We start from the raw sequence: 11405 nt of genomic DNA on the forward strand, positions 1-11405 counted from the left end.
GCAAGGCCAGACACGGGAACTGAATTTGTTCGCTAAAAGGCTTAAAACACTAGCTAACCACTGGAAATTCCTGTTATCTCAACACTGATTTTTAGCCTGATCAGGGAGAAAAGTTACATTTGGTGGCTTTCCTGATTCTCAAATTACAAGGCCATATAGCACCATCTCCTCTTATCCTCTTAACCATTTACAGAATGGTCTCTGGGATGGAGAGCAGATTCCCGTTTGTACACTCGCTCGTTCTTTCAAAAGCAAGCAATCTGGTGGCAAAGCCTCTGGGAATCAAAATACGAATTATGCACATATGCATTCACATATGCAAACACTGCCATGTTTATTACAGGTTTATCTAGCCAGGCTTCACACAATGATGCTGGAAATAAGGGAATCAAGTGAAAAAACGACAGTTGGCAAAACTTTTACCTTACTCTTTGCATTTTTATCTGTGAAAAGTAAAAGCTTTATGGTCATCGAAATGCATATGGGTAGAGTGCACATACAAAGTCTGCTTGAATCATTGCCATCACTAGAAGAAACTAATCTTTTCCCCAAAAAAGCAAGAGTCCTCTCCCCTCCCTTCTTGTTTTAACAACTGGCAGTGATATTGCCCTATCTTACATCTGTGATCCACCCTCTAAAAAGTGAATCTGAGATAATCAGCAATAAAGCTGACTTATCTCTGGACTTTGACAAATATCAGCTTTTTCACACGCTCATGTGGAACACAAACTCTCTGAAGCATGCTCACAAGTGAGACATGGTGCAAGTCCTTCCAAAACAGTGAGGCTTCTCTTCCACTAAAATCAAAGTGACTAAATACCCTGGGATGCTCAACGGCACTGCGCCACTGCAGAGATGAACGTCCTGGCCCTAGTCCCCAGGTGTGAAGGAAACAGAGACCTGGCTGAGAAAGAGCTCCAGCTGATTCATGTCACGCATTATATACTTAAATATCTATATATATAGCCCTTTTCCATACGGGATCATGAAAGGAGATAGGAGAGTGTAATCCATCCAGAGCTGTCAGTGCAATCCAGACTGCAGATACTGACACATACTTGTGTCTTGTTAAAGTGCTCGAACGCAAATGCTACGAATTTGGCACTGGAAAGGCTCTGCAAGGCAAGCTCTCATGGAAAAAAAGATAAAATGAGAGAAGATAATGATGCTAAACATGAGTGCATGCAATTATAAGTCCACAGCGTCTATGTCTTTCATATTCAAGCAGATACGATTACCTCCTTTATTCCCAACAGTTAAAGGCAGCATTTGTGTCATAGCAACTCTTGAAAAAATGAATGAGTTACTTGAGATTTTTTTCAAGCTACTCAGGGGATTTGTTTGCCGCAGCCATCATTCCATTGACCACGATGTGAGCAACCTGGCCTGGCTGTCTTTGGCACAGTTGTACTCCTCCCTGCTCCAGGCAGGGAGCTCAATGCCTACCCCGTCCCCTATGCAGATGCCAGCTACGGCTGTGGCACAGTAGCCAGTGTGCGGGCTGTTGTCCTTGAGGGTGGGTGACAGGGTGGTTTCGCTGTGTGCGGCTACAAAGTACAGCTTTCCTTGTAGAGCTGCCTTCAGGCGAGCGGTGTTTTACCATTATAGCACATGCTGCGAAGTGTTTCTATTCTAGACATGACCTCGGTCATCACTATGATTTTTTACTGTGTACATTTGCAGCGGTGTGGCAAAAGGGAGAGGGAGAAGAGCATGGGAATCCCACCTGAGCAAAACACTGGAGATCCTCTAGTGCCTCCTCACACGATTCCCCATAAGCCGTTCAGATCTGCTTTCAGGAAATAACGTATGTGCTTTTTTACCACCCAGAAGCTGAAGTGAGGTCTCACAAATTTAGATGCTCTAAGTGCTGCCCGGAAAAACCTGGAAGGCAACAGATACCCTTTTTATGCTCTGTAACTTGCATATGTTGGGATTTACTTTTTTTTTTTTTTTTAAAGGCTATGGTCACATCATCAAATGCAAGGACAGAAATTCTTTTTCCAAGTTCTCACTGTCACAGACTTTCACTATTGCCTTTTCCACCACATTTTAAGCAACATGACTGTGCTTTGTTTCACCTGGTGTACACGGACTATAAGCTCCTCAGGAGCATCCCTTCTTCTGCATCTCTTTGGATAACTCCTTGTCAGACAGTCCAGTCCTCCAGACATAAATAACCAAAGATGAATAGATCTACACAAGTCCCTAAAGTGTTGTGAATGTGTCCCAGCTGGTGGCCTTTTAGCTTGGAGCCAGCAATGACACCTCAGGGATTTGACTTCTCACCTTTTTTAAACAATCAATTAAAAGCATAGCAGTGTCCTGGGATGAAAAGAAGAGGAAGAAGGGAAAAGAAATTTTCATTGCCTAATGGTGAAATGGGGTTGCACTGCTAGGAAGGAGCTCACTGACTTTTTTTACATAGCATTTTTACAGACTTTGGGGCCAGTTACGAGCTCACTGGTTCATGAACTCCCTCTTGGACAAGGCCCAGAACTGACACCAGCTGGGCACTTTTCAGCCTTTATAAACTAAATTACACTCCAGGAGGCTGTCACTCTTTGCACAAATGAGGAAAACCTGAGGTGAAGCTATACCACGAAATAATGTGCCAGCACAGAGATAATCACTGAGGCAACCCTGTAGAGCTCAGCTCCTGGATTTGGATGGCAGATGTCTGGATGTTGCTCCTATGGCCACTGGGTGTGCATGTACTGATGGGAAACACTCTGAAAGTGCTAGGGCTGCTGGTGTTACTAGTGTTGCTCTATCCAGTAGCAAGCGGCACTTTTCAGGCCTTGGATTCATAGAATCACAGAATTGCTGAGGCTAAAAAAGACCTCTGAGACCATCAAGTCCAGCCTATGACTCAACAGCATCACAACTGATTGAGGACAACCTCTGGTCCACACTGTGAAGCAGTTTGAGTTGAAAGCTGCAAGCCGTGTAACCGGTGCAGTTATGAGTGAGCAGCTTAAAGAGTTTCCCACTTCATTTGTTCGTTTGTTTTTAACTTTAATACCAAAAGAACAACAGGAAATCCAGGTTTTATCCTCAGTTGTTCCCAGCAGAAAGAGTAACTCATATTTCCAAGGAGCTGCTAGGTAACAATTTCACCTGGACTTGTGAGATCAGCTTTCACCACCTCCTGTCTTGAAATGAAGAGTGCTCTTACAGTGAGAGCAGAGGTCAGTACTTAGGAGATCTGGTCTCAGCCCCATGACAAGAAGGTATGTGACCTTCCCCATGAGTCCCAGCGTCCCAGGACTCAGTTCGTCCCTCTTGACTGAAAAATAAAACATGCCGTAACCACTTCACTTTAATACCTCGTGAAAATGCTGTTGCACACTGTTACTCTATGGAGTAACTCCATAGAAGGAGGTGAAAATTGTGCCCTTGATTGATGTTTTATGAAATGACACATGCATTTTCTCCTGAATGGTCAATGCAAAAGCGAAAGTGAGTTCAGTGCAATAAATGTGGTGAAGAACTGAATTTGAGATGCGCTCCCTCAGTGCTTTGCGGGCTGCCTGACCTTCAGCTGAAACCACTACATTCTTCATAGTCCAACCAATACTTTTGGCAAAAAAGAAAGCAACGTACCGTACCACAGTTAGATTTGCCAGGTATGAGACAATACAAAACCAATGTAACTTTGAGGACACAGAAGGGTTTGTTGCCGTCTCTACTGGTAGCAATAACAATGCTTTGCATTTAGCAAACACTACGATATCTGTCGAGCATTAAGCAGACACTGTAACATATCCTCAGTGCTGCAATGCTACCATACAGCTCCACGTAAGACACTTCTGTTCCATTCAGGGCTCTTTCATGTAGACATAACGAAAAGTCTTTCTCTTAGTATGAAAGGAAGGTGATGTGTCTCTGATGGCTAACCCTCAGGACAACCCCAAGAAACAGGGGAGAAGTGGGAATGGGCTGAGAAACTGTGTCAGGGCTTTGCAAAGTCCTGTAGAGTGACTGGGCTGTGGAGTTGAGCAGGACACCTCCTGCCTCCTGAGACTTCACTTTGGTTCCCCTGGACTACACTAACCAAACAGCTTTCCTCTGCTATCTGAGCAGAGGAGAAGTCCCATTACACAGCTCATTACATATAAGAGGAGCCCTGAGCTTAGCCTCAGACCTAGAGAAGAGAGTCCTATAAATGACTTTGCCAGAAATGGACTTCAGGCAAAGCTAGGGTATTTTCATACCTTCTCCTGAAAATGAGTAAACACTGACATAGCAAAATTTTCTTATGGGAACCAGTGATTCAGTATCATTAACACCAGCGAAGACTACAGGGAAACTCAGAACAGCCTGGGACAAGCAGGTGAATGGGAAGACAAAATTCACTGATGACAAGTGTAGGTAATACCTACTACAAAGTACAATGGAAAATTACTCATACTTATATTTGGCATATACATTACCTGTCATTGCCTGTGGCCAGGGAGAACTAAGCTTAAACAGCTGAAAAATCTTCATACCTGGTGCAGTGAGCCAAATAAGTAAATACAGTATTAAGAAGTAGAAGGATGTGACAGAAAACCAGACTGCCCATATTCTAATAAGGGGGTTTCTTTAATGTGAAAGGAGTTAATGGCTGCCTTCAACTGGGTCATGGGTGTACAGCAAATAACAGCTTTGCACAAAGCCAGCGGGTGTCAGATTCAGATGTCTCTTTTTTTTTTTTTTTTGTGTGCGTGAAAAGAGAAAATCATTTGTGTAGGGAGGTAACTGGAAACAACAGGAGCCACCACCTCTGCCAAGGTCTAATCTGGAGACAAGTCTCTGGGCAGAGGTGGTTACCCTGACTGCTGCCGAACGTGTACAAGCACTGCTCGGCAAGATCTAGGAGGCGATGTATGGCAGCAAAAGGAGCAAACTCAACAGATGATGGGCTGCAGATCTCCCTGCAGCTCAGGAATGATTGGCAGAATAGGCTTGAACGTTGCAAACAACAGAACTTTCCCCTGTTGGCTCCTGTTGTGTTTGGGGTTCAGGCAGTTATGAGCATTCTTTGCAAATAAACACATTGTGTCAAGGTGCATACCTGGCTTGTGTCATCCATTTCTCCTCCTGAAGGAAAAAAAATAATCCTACAAGGCCTTAAATATTGACTTACCTCTCAGACCAAAGGGGAAACTATTCACTGTATTTGCTAACATACCTTTATCTCTGAAGAACAGCAAGTAATAGATTCAGAAGAGGGTGTCAGGTTCAGGAAGTAGAAATGAAAGGACAAACAGTACAGAAATTTCTGTAGAGAGTCTGAATAATGTTGTAAGTACAGTGAATAAGTGGGGATGTGACAGGAACATTCCTCTAAAGAGTGGATGGTAGTGGGGAGCACCTCATATACATTTTGCATCCCTTAACACAAGGGCAAAAAAAAATTCAGTGAAACTAAAAAGAAAGAAAAAGAAAACAGTGACAAAAAGGCAGTGCTTTCTTATATAACTAACCTGGAATATACATTGCTACAGAAAATCACTGTGACTGAATACGAAGAGACCATCAAAACAGAATTCAACAGCTGTAAGAGTAAGGGCACACAGATGTTTCTAAGAGGATAGAAGTCCCTGTATTTCCATGTATAAATAAAATGTAGGCTGTCAGAAATAATCCATAATTATCTGTAAGTTTTTTCTACTATCCTGAAAACACCTGGAACTGATCAATAAGTTAACGAAGATAGTGAGTGGAAATACCGGGCATTACAGGTGATTATCAATAAAGTATTACCAAAAATGAACTTCTGAGCATCCAAACTGACCTGCAATTTACATTAGAATAACAGAATGTGCCTAAACACATGGAATTTAAGGCACAGAAACAGCATTTCAGAAGTATCTAAGCAGATACATCTAGCCCTCTTGCACATACCTACTCTGTCCTTTTCTAAGATGGTTACAATTCGGGACTGATCCTGAATACTTCCTGTCTTTCCATGGGGTTTTCATGAGTTACCAATCCAAACAGGACATATCTTCGAGAATGGTACTTCTTAGCATGAGTGAAAGTGGCAAAACCAGATTCAAAGCACAAAGAGAAAAAAAAAAACAAAACCTTGATGTAATTTTAACTGCCCAGTACACCTCTTACGGGTTTGGATGTCTTTGATTTATTCTCCCACACCCACACACCAGGCCTCTGGAAATGGGAGAGTTGCTAACTGCGCCTGAAAAATAGCAATTGCTGTAAATAAGAAATGAAATAAATCTTGCATTTCCGTGCAAGAGAAGTATTAACAGGAAATCTACCAAGACAACATTATAAAAAACTTGATATTGCAATGATAAAAAGAAACACACCCATATCTGTATGAATGCCCATACCTATAGGAATGAAGCCCCACACTTTACGAAGGCCTATGTCACACCAGCTGTTCCAGCCAGGAAGCCCTTTGCGTGTCTTCTCCCTGTCCAGACAGCACAAGAAGGCAGAGAGATTTTGACACCAGCATATGCAGTGAGCTGTGTAAGAGCTTTCCAGCATCAGACCTGCTATAGCAGGAGATCATCTCTCCTTCTCTTCCTAAACCAAGCAACAGAGCCCATCACAAGGAGCTCCAAAGGGAAGGGAGAGCAGCCTTGGGGTGATGCTACACCCTGGGGCAAAACACTCTCCCCCTCACTGCAACCCTCTTGTCCAACAACCTCAGACAGCACCACAACCCCCAAAACACAGGTGAGAATGAAGCCCTTGCCCTGGGCTTGGACAGTGGTGTCCCTCTCAGTGCAATGGGCTGGGAGTGCAAACGTTTGTCCCTGGCAGGAGCAACTCCGCAGCGGGACCTGCTCTGAAGGTAGGGCTGACCCGCAGAGCAAACTGCCAGCAAAGCCTCATCCAGCCGAGAACTAATTTAGTCTCTTGTACAGTTGATGAATGAAGAATTTCCTCTTGGGACTAAATTACAGGCCTTGTCAGGGTTGCTTTTTCGTGATCTGTTATTTAGATGTAATTTTCCAACAGGGCTGGAACACATAGCCATGAGCTAGAATAGTATTTGCTGTGAACAGCTGCCACACACCGTCCTTCTCATCCCACACCCTTTCCACCCTCCCCGGTATCCCTCCTCCTTTCCTCCCTTCCTCCTGACACACATGCGAGACCCACTAGGCACAACTCGCATTGCAGTTGTTAGATCCTCGTTGAGGTCCTTAATTAAACCACAAGAATGGCATTTGCCCACCTTCCCTTCGCCCCTGTTGTACAAAGAGTCACGTCTTGTTTGAACATGCTTAAAAACAGATGAGAAGGCTTTTTTCAGACACTGATGATTACAACCCTGTGTCAATCTTTTTCCCCTTTGGCTTGAAGACAGACTTGTGATCCTCCTTTGGCTTTTTGAACTGTTGGAAGCTGTGTAAACACACAGCGTGTTAGTAAAGCTCTGTTGACCTAATGGCTGCTGAGTGCAGAGTGATTACGCTAAAACTCCCATATCTCACCAAGCTGCAGTCTCACCTGTTTTGAGGTCATTAATGCTGAGGTCTGAAAACCAGGGCAGGAACATTCTAGCTAGTCATTACCTAAGGAAGAAATGCCTAGGTAGGACTACTTAAAGGAGTTTTATAACAGTCCAATAATTGATTCAGGCTTTAATCCCAGGATGCTATCTCCAATTAAGAGGCTGACTGTTTTAATACGGAGCAGTAAATCGGAATGCTAAGGGAACACATTACAATGCAGTCCACAGACCCATCTGGGAGTCACTCTGCGAGCTGTGCATCATAAATCCACAGGGCATGGAAGCAATCCAAGACGCAGGGCTCCATTTCATCCACTTGGGCACACTCGCGCTTTTCCTCTACGCAAATTGAGCACTCAGAAGCAGCAAGCTGTACAGCCAGCATAATTGGAAGTCCTGTAGGTGAGGAGCTGGGATCCATGTTCTATAAGTGACAATGACCGAATAGCCTGAAATAATTTTCAAACGTAATGCTGGTGTGGAGCCTAAACAAATCAAGGAGCTGTTGACAGCAAATTATATCTTTTAGAATAGCATAAAGGAGCTTGGAGGGGAAAATGCTGCAGGATGAATCTGAGCTCTTTGCACACAGGAGGAGACCAAGTATCTTATTTTATAGTTTTGTTGATGATATCTGGCACTTTGACATTACCCAGACATAAGCCCCTTGTGACCACTTTGGCATCTGCGCGATGGTTGTGCGTGGGCCAACAGGTCTGGCTCAGTCCACATACTTGGGCCAGACTGGTGAGGAAGGAGACCTAAGCACAAGCAGATCCTACCACAGGCAGAAGCTGACCAGAGACCCTCCTGGGGAGCCTGAAGCTTGCTAGTATCTAATGGTCTTTCTTTTGGGTGAAATCACAGTAGCCCAACACGGCAAGGCTGGATGGGCACAGAGCAAGGTTGGCGCCTTTTGCTTGCCTGTAGGGAGCCTGCCTTTCTCTGCTTAAGCTCCCGAAGTCCTGCTTTGCTCCAGATGGAAACCCTAACAATCTCATCTGATTGCACCAGAGGCAAGATCATACTCCAGGAGAAGAGAGAGGATGACAGATCCCAGGAGTGCCCTCCCAAAAGAGGCACCTCATCCACAGAGCCCACAGGAATGAACCGAAACGAGAGCCCTGCTTTCCGAGAAGGCGGATTTCCATCTGCACTTGGTCCCTCTGCCTTCCTGACTCCAGCAGGCCTGGCTACATGTCCCTGAAATGCTGTTCCCTGGTGGACCCTTATTTCCCTCCTCAGGCTTACAAGGAGCTCTAGAAAAGAGACGTGGCTGGATTTACGGGCAGGCAATAGAAATAGTGCCATCTACTGACAGGTATAAATACATGGCCTTCTAGAGAGAGTCAATGAGGTTATTGTGACCGTGACATGTGAAATGCCATCACAACCCACATCTTCATATTCTGGGATGAGAGGGCGGGAGCATAAATGTTATAGTGCATTTACACCCCCTTCTGAGCCTGAACAACGTGTGTCAGTGTGGTAAGATCCCTGCAAGAGAGCACCAGAATCCTACCTGCAAACCTACTCCTTTCTCCATGCATAAATCTTCCACCAGCTGATCCTCTTAGATCTCTCTGTGATTTGAAAATACCTTCGCAATCTTTGCGTGTTGACTTGTTGGAATATTTGCCAATCTAAGGTGTAAATTAGGGTCCTGCTTTCCTAAGTAACTGGACAAATAGCAAAACAAAAAGATCTCTCTCCCAAAGACACTGGTCTGTGCAGACTACAGTTGGCTTGTGTGTAGCTCGCGAGTGCTACCCTATATGTAAGCAATTTTTGCAGGCATGTGGGTGATTTTGCTCCCTCTTCCAGAGGCATTAAATGATGAATGACTTAATCTTACCTACAGTTTAGACTACCATGTCATTTCTGTTTGTTCTGATGACAGTGACTTTGTTTGCAGAACTACTCTTTTTCAGTACAACATGATGGCAGAGCATTTAGTTCCAGACCAGCTAGCACAGCTGCACACATACGTGCCCATTAGCAGCAAGTCAGCCCAGCACTCCCCTACCAGGGCTCCGGATGCTCAGTTAAAGGACATGCAAGCCTTTTTGCAGTGGAGATTCTGCACAAAAAAGATCTTTTGTTTCAACTACACACATGTAATAACATGCAGGCGATTATATTTCCATGGCACAAAATTAATTTGAAAGGTTTTTTTCCCCAGTTTCCACAATTTCCTGTGAGACAGACCTGCCATCTCCATAACCCCCACAATTATTCTCTGCCTGTGAAGAACCAGGCAAGAGGGCTGTATTTCTGTCTCTCAAGGTCCCATGGCTTATGTAGTGTGACATACTCTGTCCTGTTTAAAAAGAAACCTCCCAGGAAAGACTCAGAATACAGCCTGGCAGCTTTATGCTGAGCCCTGGCACTCACAAAGCTCCAGTCACAGATCTAGACTTATAGTGCCTTGGTTGGAAACAAGACTTGTTTTTGCACTGCCTCCAATCCATGAAATTTATATTTCCAGAATTCCCTTGTTCCCAGGTCCCTGGGAGCATACCTGCTCACTGTGAGGAACATCTGTTTTTCCTCCTTGAAATGAAACGCTCCAAGCAATGGATGAAGACCCTTAATGCTGGGCAACAATTTCTAAATGGCTGCTGTTGTGCTCCTTGCACACAGGTACCAAAACAGATGGTGAATGGCTGCTCGCACCGGGGCAGGGGAAGGAGCAGCTACAGACACTGACAGTCACATCCCCGAATGCTGATTAAAAGAGGAGCAATCTCCATTTTTCATGTAGTTTTTTCACCAGAACCTCCCTCTCATCTTAATTGGCCACAGCTCCTCTCTAGCATGAAGTGATGGCGGGAAGGTGAGGAGTAAGCATTTTGGAAGAGCCTCGACCAGTGCTGGTGGGTCCTCATTGCTTCTCCATGCACATGGTGCAAAGTTTCCGAGAGAGGTTTCTGGTGGCCACAGCCAGAAGAGTCCTTATGCCCCCATGTCAACAGAAAGCACAATGCTCATCACAATGTCAGAAGTGATGTCGGGACTGAACCACCCAGTAGATGCAAACCCTAACTCAGCTGACATATCATTAGAGACCACTTTGTCAATCACATGGAAAAAAAACAGTTTTAAATCCTCCTGACAAAAAACAGTCTGATCTCTTGGTTTTAGACCAAGGTGAGAATGTTCTCTGGATCTCTTTACCACCTACATCTTGCCTGTGCCACACCTCTCCCTGCTACCACCTCAGGACGCCTCAGAGAGGAGCAGCAAGGTGGACATCTCCATGCAGAGGCACTGTGGGATTCCCACACTCAGACCAACAGCGAGGAATTGCTTGAGATTTTGCCTGGTTGTGTTGAGGGAAGGGTATGTCACTTTTCTTCTCAGCAAAGTCCCCAAATCTCAGGGTTGTACTACGAATTTCAGAGAGTCGTTGGTGTTTTCCTTCAAGACCCTTAGAACGAGGTCCTCCAAAATATTGCTGCCTTTTCTCACGCTCACTTTTTTTTTTCCTCTAGTCTTAGCATGATTTGAAGGTACTTTAACAACTCGGAAACCAAAAGTCAGTGAAAAAACTTCCCCAAATACAGGGTTATTTTTGTTTAATTCCATCACTTTTAGGGCAGTCTCAGAGCCCACACATGCCTGTTAACAGCACTGGCAACCTTGCTTGAATTGTTTGAGAGCAGCTTTGATTCTTTCCATTAATGGCCTCTTAAGAGCTATACCCTCCAGCTGCCGCATTTCTTGCAGGCGTAAACCCTGACATATAGCATTTAGCACTACTTTATTTAAAGGGGGGTTTGTTCATGCTCTTCCCCATTGGCCTCAGTTAATAATTCTCTGGTGATTTTATCTCCATTTTTATCTGCTGCAAACCTCTGGGTGCTTGTTGTATTTCCCCAGCTAGCAGCGCTCCTATCAGTGCCAAATATTTCAAGCTGTCAGG

The sequence above is a fragment of the Apaloderma vittatum genome, unplaced genomic scaffold (genome assembly GCF_000703405.1).
Source record: "Apaloderma vittatum isolate BGI_N311 unplaced genomic scaffold, ASM70340v1 scaffold36684, whole genome shotgun sequence".
NCBI lineage: Eukaryota > Metazoa > Chordata > Aves > Trogoniformes > Trogonidae > Apaloderma > Apaloderma vittatum.